The sequence below is a fragment of the Physeter macrocephalus genome, chromosome 12, assembly GCF_002837175.3.
Source record: "Physeter macrocephalus isolate SW-GA chromosome 12, ASM283717v5, whole genome shotgun sequence".
NCBI classification, from domain to species: domain Eukaryota; kingdom Metazoa; phylum Chordata; class Mammalia; order Artiodactyla; family Physeteridae; genus Physeter; species Physeter macrocephalus.
Window position 1 is genome coordinate 85,278,534 of NC_041225.1, and position 16,737 is coordinate 85,295,270.

At 50.9% G+C, this 16,737-nt stretch overlaps 1 protein-coding gene across 2 annotated transcripts in view; it reads right to left on the reverse strand.

Annotated features, from left to right (window-relative positions):
* ADD2 (adducin 2) overlaps positions 1 to 16,737 on the reverse strand; it is a 113,543-nt gene that overhangs the window by 40,554 nt on the left and 56,252 nt on the right. Inside the window, exon 2 of one of the 2 annotated variants that reach the window (XM_007128928.4) lies at positions 5,590 to 5,707. The gene's annotated coding sequence lies outside the window, so the exon portion shown is untranslated. Of the gene's footprint in view, positions 1 to 5,421; positions 5,546 to 5,589; positions 5,708 to 16,737 lie in introns of those variants that run through there. The other variant, XM_055089238.1, reaches the window with a different exon arrangement.

A 16,737-nucleotide genomic window follows, 5' to 3' on the forward strand; every position in this document is an offset into this window, starting at 1 on the left:
TCTGGAAAAGAATTATTGGTGAATTGGTTTCTGTACAACATGTCTCACTGGAGAATCAGATTCTTATTCCAAGTTTAAAAGAGGTGTGCAATTTTTATTAATGGAAAATAAGTTTCTCCTAAACCCCAGTAAATAAATATTGAGAAACAGTAAAAGAATAAACACCCTTTGAAGAGCACCACATTGCCGGGCTGCCCACAGGCCCGTATATCTTGACCTGGTCCCTGGAGGGAGGACTAGGGCAGTGTTTGGAAAGTCGGTCTGGGGAAAAGCCACATATTTTTTCTGCTCAAGCAGACTTTTTTAAATGCCTGAACGATGAATGAAGGAATGGCTTCTATGGCCATATTGGAGCCCTTCTTAAGAAGGAGGCTGCCATTCAGCCTCTGCTTCCCAGCTGTGAGACTTTGGCCATGACAGTCTCCCTTTGTATCAGCACTGCTAGGCCCTCAAATCTGGGTTATGCCCCTTCAACATCCAGAGGGGGTGGAGGCTTACAGAGCTTCAGCCTTCTCCCAGTTGGCTGAGCCCCTTCTCAGCAAAAGAAGGCAAGTGCCTTGACTGAACAATAATTAGTTTTTGAACACACGTACGGAGATACCAACGAAAGAGCTTTACCTGGGGTCAGGGCACCTGGCTTTCATCCTTAACCTGAGCCTCCCTCACTTTGCCTCTGCGGTGTCCCATTCCAGGAGGAGGTGGAGCCTCTCTTGTTCTCTCAGAGCAGCTGCTGGCCTCCCCAGATCTGATCTGCTCCGAGCCCTCAGCTTATCCTGTTAGCCCAAGCCTTAGCCTTCATTCCAGCCAACAGCTCATTACAAACGAGGCCTTGCTGACAACCAGGAAAGCATATTCTTGTTGTCCATGAGGTGTCTGTGACCTCTTCTTCCATCTTCTGTCAGCGCTTTACCCTCCACCTTATAGTTCCTCTGAGTGGGTTGGGGCGGGGGGGGCACTAGGCATGAGAAGTGGGAGTCCATCCCATCAGCCCAGAACACTCAGGTGATTGACTGATGGATGGATTTTATTATTATTATTATTTGCATTCTCCTTTGGGGAAGGCAAGTAACAAGTTCAAGGGAAGACACATGGACAAGGTCCTTCAAGGGTCAGCTGAAGCTCTGAACCCTTGGCCTGGAGCAGGGATCTCAATCTTGGGTGCACGTTGGAATCATCTGGAGAACTTCGAAAAATACTGATATCAGAGATTCTAATATTATTGGTCCAGGGTGTGACCTGAGCATCAGGTATTTTTAAAGTTCTCTGGGTGATTCTAATGGGCAGCCGGGTTGAAATACCACTGGCTAGATGTTAGCTGTTGCATCATGCAACAGACGGCATCCATTCCAGGTGCTGGCCATTTCTAGCAAGACTGCCAAGATGGCACAAAGCCTCTAACGCTAGTATCGGGCACTGCCTCCCATGGCTGTCCAGGCCTCCTCCTCCCACGGTATTCACCAGCTGCCACCACACACTTGATCTGGGGCAGCAAGAGGGCTCCAAGTGCCACCACCACCTGCTTTTACAAGTTTACAAAACCATGACGTCTGATCTTAATTCCGTTATGAATTAGCTCCTTGTGAAAGCCCTCACCAGATCTCCCCCAGTTAGCACCACCCTTACCAGCCATGTCGATGGGATGGAGGATGGAGGAGGGAAGGAGTCACCTTGGAGTGGCAGCCAAAAACAAACAGACAAACCCACGGTCTCTAAAGAAATATTTTGAGACATATTTGGCAGGTTGCTAGAATGTTTGAGGTTGTACTTAGTGACATGTAAAGGCAGATTCTTCATCTAAGTGAAGAGCGATTGAGTCCATCAGGGACGTTTCTGGTTGAATTAGCTCTGGACTAAAGTCAGAGTCTGCAATGTTGCCCCAGTTCTGACATTCCCTAGTTCATGGACTTGGGCGAGTAATTTCCCTCTTTGGGTGTCACTTTGTCCATCCCTAAATTGGGGAGTGGACAGAATGGACCTCTGGGGCCCCTTCAAGTTCTGACACTATATGGAGAGAGACAGACTCATGTAGAAAAGGCAGAAGGATGGAGGATCTAGGTTTCCTGGAGCAAGAGACCTTCTTCCTGCATCTCCCCAGTTCCTCTTCCTCAAGCCAAATGCTGAAAGAGAAACATCTGCAAAGAGCACATATGACCTACTGACTGTTGCCTTGTGGTTTCAAACCAATCCCATGCACATGGGATGAGTTAAGAATACTTCACCCCCATCATGCTCCCAAACAGCTTCATCTCTGGAACTTGGGAAGAAAGAAGAGACCGCAAGGTCAAACATAATGGGAATGCATCGGAGCCATGCAGACGTGGGGTCGCCACCCAGATTCTTCTGGGCAGACACCGCTGCAGACCAAAATTCTTCCAGAGGCATCGCCCCCCTGCATCCGTCCCCTTTAATTCTCTTGGGCACCTTCACACCCCCAAATCTTTGATGTTATTTTTAAAATAGCAACAAGCAACCCCCCAATGGATACACTGGATGTGGGCGTGGAGACCCCTGTGCCCCTCACAATGCCAAATCCCACTAGCTCCAGAACCACCTGAGCTGTCAGCTTCTCTGGGACCAGCACAGCCTAGTACTGAACCCTCCTGGACTAAATCCTTTGCATCCAGGCAGGAAAAAGCTGGTCCTCTCTCTTCCCTTTGGAGTGGCTGCACTTCCCGGGAATCAGGCTGTGAAGTCTCTGAAGTAGCTCTGGCCCACGAAGCATGAGGAACGAAGACCTTCCAGCCCGATGGACAGGAACCTCCAGGCCTGCCTTCACTCGTTAGAGCCCAGCCCCACAGGGCTGCTCCAGAGGTGCTCCGATGGGGGAGGGGGTAGAAAATGGAAGCCCTGACTCCCTCACCACGGCAGCTGGGGCCTGGGCAAACTCTTCGGCTTTGTGAACCAAAGGCATTCTTCTGTGCTCCTTCTTTCCCTTCCCAAAATGTTGGGAGGTGGTCAAAGTTGTGTGCAGCACAGCTTAGTGGTTAAAACCAAGGACTCTGGAACCAGACCATGAGTTCAAATCTTAGCTATGCCCCTCATTAGCTGTGTGATCTTGGGCAAGTTACCTAACCTCTCTGTGCCTCAGTTTCCCCATATATTAAACAGGGATTGCAACTATCTAACTCCTCTTTAGGTTGTTGTGAGGATTGGGTGAGTTAATGTATGTGAAGTAGTTCAAAAAGCGCCTGGTGTGTAGCAAGTGCTATTAGCATTTGCTCTTATTATGTGTCATTTAGGGGCTAGAATCATCGTAGCATGAGGAACTCGAGTAATGAGAGGCTTATGATTCAATTGTAAACAGGTGCATACCAAATAACTGTAATTATATGTTTTAGTCCCCAAACTAATTCAATCTTGAACTATATTAACAGAAAGAAAATCCAGAAAGAGACTGACGAGAATGCCTCGTTCTCTGACCAGATAGTGGGAACATGTCAACTGGGAGATCACCAAAAAAAAAGGGGTAAGCAGGGTGCTGAAGATCACAGGATACCGGCACTTGTGAGGCCAGGTGCGGCGTCATAAACAATATAAGGGGCCTCTGGCCCCAGTTCCTGGCACAGAGCTTCAAAAACACGTGGGATTTCTCAAACGTCCAAAAGACATTAGGAGTGTCTTTTCTTAGACATCATGAGCCCCTTTCACCAAGTCTGAGTTTTTATGCAAATGTGGTGACTTATGGTGGGCACTTAGATATTTCAAGGTAGGGACTGGCCACTGAGAAAGACCAAGCACATGATTAGAGGGTTGGAACTTCACCCCCGTCCCAGCCACAGAGGGAGGAGGGGAGAGGGGCTGGGGATTGCATTCAATCAAGTGGCGAATGAGTGAATCAGTTGTGCCTGGTAATAACGCACACCCCCTTTAAAGAACCCTGGACAGTGAGGCCTGGGGGAGCTTCCTGGTTGGTGAGCACATTGCTGGGCTGGATGGGGGCGTGGAAGCTCTGCACCACGCCCTCAACCCCCAGACCCTACCCTGCTTTTGTCTGGCTATTCCTGAGTTGGATCTTTTATAATAAAACTGCAATTGCTGGGCTTCTCTGGTGGCGCCGTTGTTGAGAGTCCGCCTGCCGATGCAGGGGACACGGGTTCGTGCCCCGGTCCGGGAAGCTCCCACGTGCCGCGGAGCGGCTAGGCCCGTGAGCCATGGCCGCTGAGCCTGCGCGTCCGGAGCCTGTGCTCTGCAACGGGAGAGGCCACAACAGTGAGGGGCCCGCGTACCGCAAAAAAAAAATCAACAAATAAAACCCTGCAATTGCAGTTACAGGGCTTTCAGTAAGTTCGGTGAGTTATTCTAGGGAATTATAGAAACTGAAAGGGAGGTTGTGGGAACCCCCAAATTTACAGTCAAGTCGGTCAGAAGTGCAGATGGCCTGGGGTTCACACCTGTAGCTGGCCTCTGAAGAGGGCGGAGGCTTGTCCATGACTTTGCCTTTTCTTATGTGCCCTTTTAACTCAGGGTAGTGTCAGAACTGAGTTGAATGGTAGGACATTCAGTTGGTGTCAGAGAATTGGTGATGGAGTAACACCAAGCAACTTCTATTTGTGATTTATTTTCATTCCCAGGACCACTCTATGAGGCAGACATTATTGTCCCAGCCTTACAGATTAAAAAAAACTGAATCAGAGAGGTTAACTAACTTGCTGAAGATCACACAGATAACAGTGGAGTCAAGATTTCAACCAGGCCTGTCTCTGGCCCCAGATCCTGCATTCCTCCACTCCAATTGTCCCTAAATATCTGCTGAACTGCCATGTGGAAGAGGGATTAGGCTGATTCCTTAGAGCCTCAGGGGCCAGAACCAGGAAGCGAGTGGTTATTGCAGGCAGGCAGGCAGATTCTAGCCAAGGGTGCGAGGGTGAGCCTTCCACCAGCAGGAGCTGCTCAGTAACGAGAAGATGGGACAGGCTGCCTCGTTAGGTGGTGAGCTCTCTCCTTGGAGTCAGGGTGACTACAGGATGTTATAGTGGGGCTTCTGCCCTGCTCGGGGTTGGACCAGTGACCTCTAAGGTCCTTCTGATTCCATGGTAGCTCTTTTTCTTATTGAAGTGTAGTTGATTTACAATGTTATGCCAATCTCTGCTGTACAGCAAAGTGACTCAGTTTTAGACATATATACATTCTTTTTTAATATTCTTTTCCATTATGATTTATCCCAGGAGATTGGACATAGTTCCCTGTGCTATACATTAGGACCTTGTTGTTTATCCATTCTAAATGTAATAGTTTGCATCTGCTAACCCCAGACTCCCAGTCCACCCCTCTCCCTCCCTCCTCCCCCTTGGCAACCACAGGTTTGATCTCTATATGTCTGTGAGTCTGTTTCTGTTTTGTAGATGGGTTCATTTGTGCCATATTTTAGATTCCATATATAAGTGATAGCATATGGTATTTGTCTTTCTCTTTCTGACTTACTTCACTTAGCATGATAATCTCTAGTTGCACATGGTAGCTCTTGAGTCAGCAGGATCGGGGGAGTTCATGGCGATGACCTGAGTGTCTGGAAGCTCATCCTGGTGAGATGGGCCCAGTCAAAAAGTGTGTCTCACCCCCCATCACCACTGAAAACTACCGACTAATTACCAGGAGGCTGGAGCAGCCTTGCCCCAGGCTGCCTCTTCTCAGTGCTCAGCCTGCACACTCCGTTCCACTCCAGGGGTCGCTGATTGCATCTACAGGATCTCAAACATCCGGGTAGAAACTGGAAGACACAAAACACGACAGATATCAGGGTGTTGTCTGCACCACCATGACTCTTCACCCTGTTTTTGCAGCACCATTAGTTGCTGATTTGTTTTAAGGACTGCTGGGAAATTCTTGAAAGTGAACTGAAGCTGAATTTTTTATTTTAAAAGCAAATTGTGTCTACAGAAAGGTAAAGAAAGCTTCATTATCTTTACAATCAGGATCAAAATTCCTTTCAAAGAGAGGAATTGGGAAATCCCTTTGCTGAGTGTTGGCCAAGGGAGCCCAGAGGAGGGCGGCTTCTCTGTCCGGTGCAGGGAGCAGAATGTGGAGCTCCGCGCAAGCCCAGAAAGCACATGCTGCTGGGCTAGAAGGTATTGGCCCCTTCCTGACACCCCCCAAAATACTTCACTAACAGCTACCAGACTCAGAGATGCTGGTGTGACTGATTTTTGGATGCAGCCCAAAGAGGCAGAAGAAGCCCGAAGAATCTCAAACCCCAGGAAAGTGGGAGGGTTTTGAAGTTACACAGACCAAGAATTGGTGGATTCAAGACAATGTCACCTACTGTTCAAGGGGAAGAAAGGCCCCAGCTAATACCTGGGTAACAGGTCATAAAGTACTACTGAAGGAGGAATGTAAAGTTGTTAATGTCTTATTAACAAGGGCGAGTTACTAGTCCAAAACTCCTGGGGACCAAGGTCATCAAAATGCTTTTAAAAAAAAAAGACAAGTGATAGGTTGTTGTTTTTTTTTTTCACTTGGGTTCCTGTTGTTTAGACCCAGGGATGCTTGTCTCACCCAGAGCCAGTGTCCCATCCCCACTCCCACACCCACCCCCTCCGTGGCTCTGAGGGCCTGGCCCTGCCTGTCCTGCCTCCTCAGCAGCTCAGCTCCACCCCAGACTCCATACTGCCCAGAAAGAAGCACTTGGGAAGACTAGTCTCACCCAGGAGGGGCAAGGAGAATTCATCTCAGCAGGTCCAGCGTGTGTGAGGGAAACCAAGATGCTGCGTGGCCTCTGAGGCACAGCTGCCTTCTCAGCCCTGCTGGGCACTCAGGCCTCAGCATTCCAGTGCTGAGAGGGCCCCTGAGCCCAGTCCCGATGGTCATGCCTCTAGTTAGGGACCTGGCAGTCGCTTCCAAAAGCTCTTCTCTATGCTCTACATGTCCAGCTGCCAGCTGGGGCTCTCCTCCCATGGGCCTCATTTTTAGCTAGAACAGGGTCACTGCCACCAGTTAATGCTGCTTCTGTCCATTGCCTACCAATATGGGAGCCCTCCCTGCCGGGGGTTTGCTGACATACCTCTGGATGCTCTTCTTTCTTTTTTTCTTTTTTCTTTTTTTTTTTTTTGCGGTACGCGGGCCTCTCACTGTCGTGGCCTCTCCCGTTGCGGAGCACAGGCTCCGGACGCGCAGGCTCAGCGGCCATGGCTCACGGGCCCAGCCGCTCCGCGGCATGTGGGATCCTCCCGGACCGGGGCACGAACCCGCGTCCCCTGCATCGGCAGGCGGGCTCTCAACCACTGCGCCACCAGGGAAGCCCCAGTATGCTCTTCTTTCTATGGGTGGCCACTGACCCACCTTAAAGACCAATCCTGCAGCCAGATAAGTTGTCTTACATGAGCTCCAGCTCGCTCCCCTTCACCAACAGCCCCTGCCACAGAGATGTGAGGTTGTCCCATCCCTGTTAAGGCTTGGATTTTCAGAGTCTGAGCTATTTCTTGTGTCCACTGAGAGAATTAAACTTTTGTCCCCAGAAGGAACCTATGCCATTCAGGTAAGAAGAGAGACATCTGTCCCACAGATAAGTATACACTGAATGCTGAATAATTCCTTCCTGATCTCCATCAGTGTTGAAATTTCACCATTAGTGTTCCATTCCTTGGGTTATCGCATTAACCCCTGATTACAGTGAAAATAGTCCTGAGAGGTATTATAGGCAAAGGCATTATTTTAAACATTCTCCTGTGTTACCAAATCTGTCAAATCTCTGATTGCAGTCAGGCTGGGCAGGGCCAGGAAAGGTACCAGATCAGCAGAAGAGGTCTGATGCCAGGGCCACTCAGGAGGGTCCAGCACCTGGGGCAGAGCTGCGGTCCTGGGTGGGCCTCTGGGGATCCTGGCCTGACAGAACCCTCTGAGCTGTGCCTGCTGTGGTTTTGAGGCCAGGATCATGATACACTGAGTCTTTGGCTTCCCCAGCATGTGCTTCAAGAGGCGAGCTCACCCAAGCTTCCAGCCACCTAGGCCCCGTGGGCAGAGCTGAGAAGCAAGGGGTGCCCCATGTAGTAAGAATGCCAGACTCTTCCTGGGAGGCGCCCCCCTCCACCCTGGGGCCACCTGCTTACTCCTCTCAGTGTGCAACCAAGCCGGCTGGAAGGCAGGAGTTGGGACACGAGATTTCAGCCCTAGCCGGCTGCTCACTAGACTGTGGCCTTTGCCCACCTGTATGTCCCACAGCCACCTTGAAAATGACCCGTCGGAGCAGACCACCACTCTGGCCAACCCTGCACCAGAGCCTCCTTCCTCCAGCCAGCGTCTCCTTCCTGCCCCCGACCCAGCTGGCCACCCACCAAGGGCCCCAGAAGGCAGCCTTGACTCCTCCCTCTTCATGCCCTGTGTACCTACTCTGTCACCAGATTCTCTGGTTTTGTGTCCTAAATACCTCCCCACCCAGAGTTCCACGCCCTGAATCAAGCCAGTGTCATCCCCATCCCTTTCATGGTCTCTGCCTAGCCTTTCCTCTCTCATACCCTCCAGCCAATCAGTAGCCAGAGTCACTACAATGCAAATCTGGCTCATGTCTGTCATTGCCCTGTATCCCCGCCCCCCACCCCCCCACCCCGACCCAACTCATCCATGGCTCCTTGCCACCTGGGGCAGTGTTCCTGCACATTTTTTTCTAATTTCTGCTCCTCTATCCAAAATTTAGTCAAATTTAGACTGTATTACAAGAGTGACAGCTATCCTTTTTATACTTATCAAATAAAATTTTAACTCTGATTTTGCTCTTTTAAACCAAATGCGTGGCCCATGTTGGAAATTCAAACCAACCCATTCCCGACCAGGGGACCAGGGATCATGTCTTTCTCTCTCTGGCCACTCCCTTCCTCTTGAGGACTGCACCCTGCAGAATGAAGTCCCTCTCAGCTGGTACACAAAGCCCCATGGGCCTCTCAGTGCCTGCCCCCACCCTCCCTGCCTATCACTGGTGCTCTGGGGGCTATTCCCAGGACCCAGAAGGCACCAGGCTGGTCCCCATCTTTGTCCTTGCTAGTCTCTTCCTGGAGCACTCTTTCTTCTTTGCCATCACCTCCCTTCAGCTCAGGTTGTCCTCTCCTCCCAGAAGCCTTCCCTCCACACCCCTGTCCCTTACGCTCTCCTATCACTGTTACCCTCCTCTTTCATTCCACTTATAATCCGACGGCAACAATCTATTACCATGAGCTCCTAGCAGGCAGGGCCTGTGTCTTTGCCATTTCTCTATTCCTTGTGTTGCTATAGGGCCTGGTGCCAGGTAGGTGCTGAATAAATGTTATTTGAACTAAAACTCAACGAACGGTGAATTGGGAGAAGTTAGGATGGTTCAGCAGAGCAGCACTGTCCAGGCCCTGGGGTCCCAGAGGTGAGTAAGGCCCTAGGGGAGTCCAGGGAACAGCGTGGGGAGACAGACCCCTGAGCAGCCCATTTCAGAGTAAGGTGATAATGGGGCGTGCGTGGCAGGCACCCTAGAGCCTAAATCACCTCCTCTAAAATAACATGTTCTTTTCTTATGTAACCCAAATGGCTGGGCCTGCTCTGGCAGCCGTTCTTCTTGCCTATTTTGAAACAGAATTCCAGTAATTGATTGGAACTCTAACAAAGCCAACTCCACAATATAGCACCGATTGTGGCCACACGGAGGAGAAGGTAATAGACACCCTTGGCTCAGCCCCGCCCCCTTATCCATCCCTCTCACCTCTTCCCTCCAGTAGCTCCTCCTCTGCTCCACCCCCCCCCCCACCGCAGGACCCTCACCTCCCCTGGAACACCCTCTGGGCATCTCCAGTTTGCACCCTCACACTCTTGAGACTACTCAGCAAAGATTCTGCTGGGATTCACCCTCCTAGGAGAGCAGCCAGTAGCTCCTTCCTCTGCTCCACCCCCCCCCCACCGCAGGACCCTCACCTCCCCTGGAACACCCTCTGGGCATCTCCAGTTTGCACCCTCACACTCTTGAGACTACTCAGCAAAGATTCTGCTGGGATTCACCCTCCTAGGAGAGCAGCCAGGGATCACAGATCATGAAAGACGCTCCCTGTCACAGGTCATTTTCTTCCCTGTCCCACTGAAGACCATGTATATGTCACCAGTGGAGTATGAAATCACTTTTCTGTGGGTCGTTCCTTGTAGCTATAAAAGCAACAGAAGGTCTCGAAGAGGATGCTCAAGTTGTCTGACTTTTTGTTAAAATCTATTTCAGCCCCGTGAGCCCACAAGGGAGCCGGGTGCCTGTCTCCTGCCACTTCAGTGGGAGGTGTCCAGACAGGAGCCGACGGTCTGTATCACTCGCACCCCAAGCCCGAAGCAGAAAGACATGGCTCCCACCTGCTGCCATGGGCACGGCCACCCCCTGGGTGGTGCCAGCCTCTAAAGCCCCAGGCCCCCAGCCCCACAGGTCAGCTCCAGACAAGGACAGCACGGCATTTGCTTCAAGCCTGAGACTTAAAGTCAGAGCCCAAACTCACCGGTCCCTGAATGAAACTTCCAGAAGTGAGGGAGGAGCTGGTCAAGGCCTTGCTGCTGTTACTTTGCAGAGTAAATGGAGGCCGTTGAACAAGGGACCGGACCACACCCTGCCTGGTCTCTTCAGATAAAGAGAAAGCTCATGCCCCTGGGTGGTGGGATTACGGCTGAAGCTTATCATCAGCTTCTTCACGTACTTCTGAATTTTCCACAGTTCTGCATAAGGTATTAACTGCTGTGACCACTTAGGATGAAAATAGTTTCAAAGAAGAAAGGACAGAGGAGGAAGGAGAGAGTCTCCCCCTGTCCATCTCTGGAAACCTGCTTGGCTGGAAGAATCCTTTAACCCTCTGACTGCTGCAGGCCTAAGAAGGAAGACATTATTCAGTCCAAAAAATTGGGGCTTTTAAACCCCAATAGGTATTGGAGCCATGCCCAGCCCTTCTCATCAGTGCTGCGGAGAAGGGCCCATCATCCTGGTTTTCAGCTGAGGAAACTGAGGCTCAGGAAATGGAGTGACTTGATCAGGATCACAGAGCTATTGGGGGTCATCGCATTACTGAGCGACACCTACATCGATCATTACAACACTGGGGGTGGGGGACAGTGCTCCAGTACAGGCTCGTGAACCACGGGGTTCCAGGGAGGTCTCAACCTTGATGCACCAGCATGAACTTTAACACACTTGCCGGGTATCCCTGCCACCAGTCACAAAACCATGCGGACCTCATGGGTTCAGTGAAATGAAAGAAAGGGGGATTCAGGAAACCCTGGTGATGCAGAGACAGTCCTGAACTAGCAGGATGGCTGGGCTCAGGCTTCAAATACTCAGTCCTTTGAGTGAGGAGGTCAGCCAAACTTGCATACTATGTGGATGAAAGCTCATCAAAAAGCCCGTCTAATTGAACTGGCACGTCCTCTGATGCACTGTTCCACACCTCAGGCTGTCCTAGAATCCAGTCACAGGTACTTTTAAGTGGTCATCTCATCTACCTTCTGCCTGCAGGAAAGACTGCACCCCAAAACCAATGGAGCCATATTTTGAAAAGTATCACCTTGGTCAAATTCAAACACGAAACAGTTGATTCTGCTTTGGGGCCTAAGCTGAGAGCACTTGTCCTTCATGTGGCAGGACTACTCTTGCCCCCAACTCCACCTCCAGCCAAGAAGTCCAGGGAACAGCTATTGGATGCTGTGTCCTCTATGTCTAAGAGAATGAAGCGTATCCTCGGCAGACGAGGTTTGTTGGCTATCAATCGTGCTTCTGCCAGGTACGCTGTCCCAAGATCTACAGAGCAAGGCAGACTGACATGCCCGGCTCCCAAACAGTATACATCCGTGTTCTGCTGAGGAGGCATCTTCCTCCTCTGTGAAACAGGACCATAATGTCATCAGGCAGAACCAGACTAGGATGAGGAGGCCAAACTTAAAAGACACCAAGATGAGACAAAATGGAAATAGATCCACTACCTGGATTTCTGGTTCACTGAGCCAATGAAAACATCCATGGCTGGAAGTGTTCTCCAGAAGGACTAGCACATAGTAAGTGCTAGACCAATCCCCTATATCCTCACTCCAGAACCCCCCCAGATCTGCCTTTGGGATCTGCCCTGCGTTTTCCCAATGTTGGGAGTAGAGAGATTTAAGGCAAGCAGAGAGAAAATTAAGAACTATTACAGAGAGTGGGGATGGGACGGGATGGTAAATTACTCAAAAGGAGTCCAAAGCTATCTCATTATATTAAGAGCCCAGGGAGTTGGCTCTACCATGCAACATCGTCGCTAAGATCCAGGCTCTGGAGAGCATTAAGGGCCCAGGATCAGATCCCAGCTCTGCACCTTTCCAACTGTTACTTAGTTTCTCTAAACCTCAGTTTCTTCATCTGTACAATGGAGACAGGAACAGTACCTCCTCAGAGGATCATATGAGGCAATTTATGTAAGGACAGGCTTTGCACAGGGTCTGGTAGATAATAAGTGCTCAATAAATGTTACGTGCTACTATTCAATCAGTCCTCATGCGGTCTGTGACAGTGTAACAATTGAATCTTTAAATCACAGTCTGGATTCCATCTTGCCATCAAGCGTACATCCGGGCTGACTGCCCCATCAGATGTTCTCAAGGGAATGTCAAAGAATCTGTGAAACTGAGCTTAATAAAATTAGGCAGGTTATGTCTGCTGCTGAATTTCTGTACTAAAGACACAGGTAGATTTGGGGCTGATTATGCATTTTTAAATGGTGGGTTCCACTTTTCCACCTGAGCAGGTAGTCTGGAGTTTCCACTGCTGGTTTTGATGCTGCTTGCGTCACCGCTGAGAATGCCTGGACTGGGTGTGGGCTTTTCCAGCTAATTCTCTGACCCTCTCAACCCGACATTTATTGTAGGTACAAAAGGCTGTATCCAGTCATCACCAAGCTTGTGCCTTGGGAAGGGCTTCTGGCGATTCTTGGCAGTCAAGCTTGGAACTCAAGAGAAAGGGGTGAGCCTCTCAGCCTGGGGAAAATGAAGGTGGCAAAAGACTGCAGACCAAGGCAGAAAATCATGAAGGGTATAAAGAGAATGAATGCAAGGGGAGCTCCCACTCTCAGCATTCAAAGCAAGGGTAGTTAAAGCAAATTAAATGAGGTTTCACATGCTGGTTAGTAAACAAATGGCATGTGTGAGCCCAAGGCAGGAGGCAGATCAAAAGTGGCAAGTGATGTAACCATACTAAATACTCATCTAAGTACCTTCTTTAATGGTAAACACCCACAAGGCACTTAGCCATGCAGGCTGTCTCATGGAAACATGTACCTATACAGTGTTAAATGAAAAAGGTTTTGGGATGGAATCTATCTATCTATCTATCTATCTATCTATATTTTTTTAAGGGCCCGCTATGCCCGGGCACTGTGCTCAGCACTGCCCTGCCGTAAGCCTGACATTCCAGAGCCCATGCTGCGCTGTGGGGTGAGGGACTGAGCAGCTGTGTGACCTTGGGCGCTGTGTGCTTCATTTCTAAATGGCGGCCATAGCAGTACCTCTCTCATGAGAATGTCTCACCGGCATTTCTGGGTGGCCTTTTCATGAGGGATTCAGAACTTGGCTCAGCTGCCAGCATCCTAATGAAACCATGCACCTGTCCAGGGCACATTTGCCTCTGCCCCCTCGTGCCCCCCACAAACACACACCATGCACGTGGGCCTTCAGAGCTCAAGCCCGGTTGTATGCTCCCTGGGCTGTTCACCCAGGCACACCGGGAGGTGGCCTGGTAACATCTCCCCTGTGGTTCTGGCCCCTCCTGGACTCTTGGATTTTGCTTCTGGCTCTCCTTGACTTGGAGCCCCGTCTTGGGGTTGCAGGACTCAGCTCTGTGCCCTCTAGAGAGCTGAGCATCCATCCTGGGCAGGTCCACGGAGAGAGTCCCCAACAATCCCTGCCCCGCGCAATGTCCCCAGCCATGGCTATGCATGTGGTCCTTTGACACAGATGGGAGGCACTGTGTCAGTCACTCACTGCTGAGTAAGATGTGCTCCCCATCCTCTGGGCCCAACAACTGGGGGTCCCCCGACCTCCAGGCACTGTGTGGTGGGAGCAGGAGGGCCCACACCGGATCTTGGCCTTCTTTGTACCCAGCCTCCCTGGGCAGTGAGACAAAGAGTCCTGGTGCAATCTCTCTCCTCCACCTCTTGAACCTTCCATAATTTCTGAAGCATTTAATAATGCTTCTGGGGCTTCCCTGGTGGCGCAGTGGTTGAGAGTCCGCCTGCCGATGCAGGGGACACGGGTTCGTGCCCCGGTCCGGGAGGATCCCACGTGCCGCGGAGCGGCTGGGCCCGTGAGCCATGGCCGCTGAGCCTGCGCGTCCGGAGCCTGTGCTCCGCAACGGGAGAGGCCACAACAGTGAGAGGCCCGTGTACCACAAAAAATAATAATAATAATAATGCTTCTGAATGGTGAAGCATATGGTAAAGAGCACAGATTCTGAGGCAGACTGCCTGGTTTGTAGGCCAAGTTCAACTCTACTAGCTGTGAGAGCTTAGGCGAGTTCCTGAAGTACTCCGAGCTTCAGTTTCCTCATCCGTAAAGTGGGGGTGGTAATTACAGTAGCACCCCTGAGGGGGTGTTGCAATCAAATGGATTCGTCCATGTGAAACATGTAGGGCAATGTCTGTCATAGAAAAGGCATCAGTAATGCTGGTACTATTTGGCAGTGTTCAGCAGTACGGCTAAATCAGTACGCCAGGCTGGACTAGCTGCGGAGGGTGAGCTATGGCAAGGGGCTGGAAGCATCTGCCTGGGAATGTTCCAGAGGGGTCTGCAGTGGGTTGAACAGTGGCCCCTGCCCTCAAAAAACAGGTCCATGTCCCAACTCCCGGAACCTGCAAATGTGACCTGATTTGGAAAATGGATCTTTCCTGATGTAATTAAATTAAGAATCTCAAGATGAAATCATCCTGAGTTATCCTGGTGGGCCCTGAGTCCCATCACGACTGTCCTTACCAGCCACATGAAGATGGGTGCAGAGATCTGAATGATGCAGCCACAAGGCAAGGAACACCAGGAGCCACCAGAAGCTGGAAGGGGAAAGAAAAGACTCTCCCTTAGAGCTCTGGCGGGAGTTCGGCCCTGCTGACACCTTGATTTCACACTTGTGGCCTCCCCAGCTGTTTCAGGCTTCTCTGACCCTAAAATGCACACACACTGCCTGAGGATCTTGCTGACCTGCAGACGCTGATTCAATCAGCGGGTCTGGAGTGAGGTCTGAGGTTGTTCATGTCTCAAAAGCTCCTGGGTGAGGCTGATACCGCTGGTCTACAGACCATGCTTTGAGCAGCAAGGGTATAAGAGCCTACTGTCAACAGCACCACGATGGCAAAGGGGACCCCTAAAACCAAAAGTTCAGAATTTGTAGATGCAGCGAGCCACCATGCAGGGCCACCGTGGCAGCGAAGGAGCCCAGCTTTCAGCTGCAGGGTGAAGAGTGGATGCAAGTCGTTGACCTCTGATGATACGTCTCCCTGGGCTTAGCCGATGCTTCTAAGTTGAACAGCAGCTCACTGGGACAGTGCTAATGGCTCCTGACTGCTCCAGTTCATCACTTTCTAACAGGGTCAACCAAAGAGTGGTTTCATCTTTTTGGATGGAAAAACAACAGAAACAAAAACAAAAAAAACACCAGATTATCTCTGGCTGACGAAGGGCCCAGAACAATTCCTGTGAGAATGGAAACTTTGATGACAGAATGCCAGGTCTTTATTTATTCATTTTTGTGTGTGTGCGGTACGCGGGCCTCCCTCCGCCGCGGCCTCTCCCGTTGCGGAGCACGGGCTCCGGACGCGCAGGCCCAGGGGCCATGGCTCACGGGCCCAGCCGCTCCGCGGCACGTGGGATCCTCCCGGACCGGGGCGCGAACCCGGTTCCCCTGCATCGGCAGGCGGGCGCGCAACCACTGCGCCACCAGGGAATCCCCCAGTTCTTTAATTTCAATGAACTTGATGGAGACTTCTACATCAGTACTTTTTTTAAAGCGGCACGTGGGATCCTCCCGGACCGGGGCGCGAACCCGGTTCCCCTGCATCGGCAGGCGGGCGCGCAACCACTGCGCCACCAGGGAAGCCCCCAGTTCTTTAATTTCAATGAACTTGATGGAGACTTCTACATCAGTACTTTTTTAAAAATATTTAATTATTTTATTTATTATTTTGGCTGTGTCTCATCTTAGTTGCGGCATACGGGATCTTTGTTGAGGCATGCGGGATCTTTCGTTGTGGCGTGCGGGCTCTTCGTTGCGGCACACGGGCTCCTCTCTAGCTGTGGCATAAGGGTTTTCTTTTCTCTCTCTAGTTGTGGCGTGCAGGCTCCAGAGCGCATGGGCTCTGTAGTTTGCAGCACGCGGGCTCTCTCGTTGAGGCGCGCTAGCTCAGTAGTGGTGGCGCGCAGGCTAAGTTGCCCCGTGGCACGTGGGATATTAGTTCCCCGACCAGGGATGGAACCCGCGTCCCCTGCATTGGAAGGAGGATTCTTTGTCACTGGACCACCAGGGAAGTCCCTACGTCAGTACTTTTGCCATAATGTTTTTATGGAGTGAAAAGCACCTGGTCCAAAAAGAAGACAAGAATGTGCCTCTAACATAGCCTGCGCTCTTCCATGACTGAGTACCTAGAAGCTCAGTTTGATAGACAAGAGAGGAAAGGTGGCTGCATGGATGCCCCAGATGAGGGTGCAAGTGGAGGAGCTTTACCCCATAAAAGAGCCTAGGTTTAAAAATGAAAACAGGGCTTCCCTGGTGGCGCAGTGGTTGAGAGTCCGCCTGCCGATGCAGGGGACGCAGGT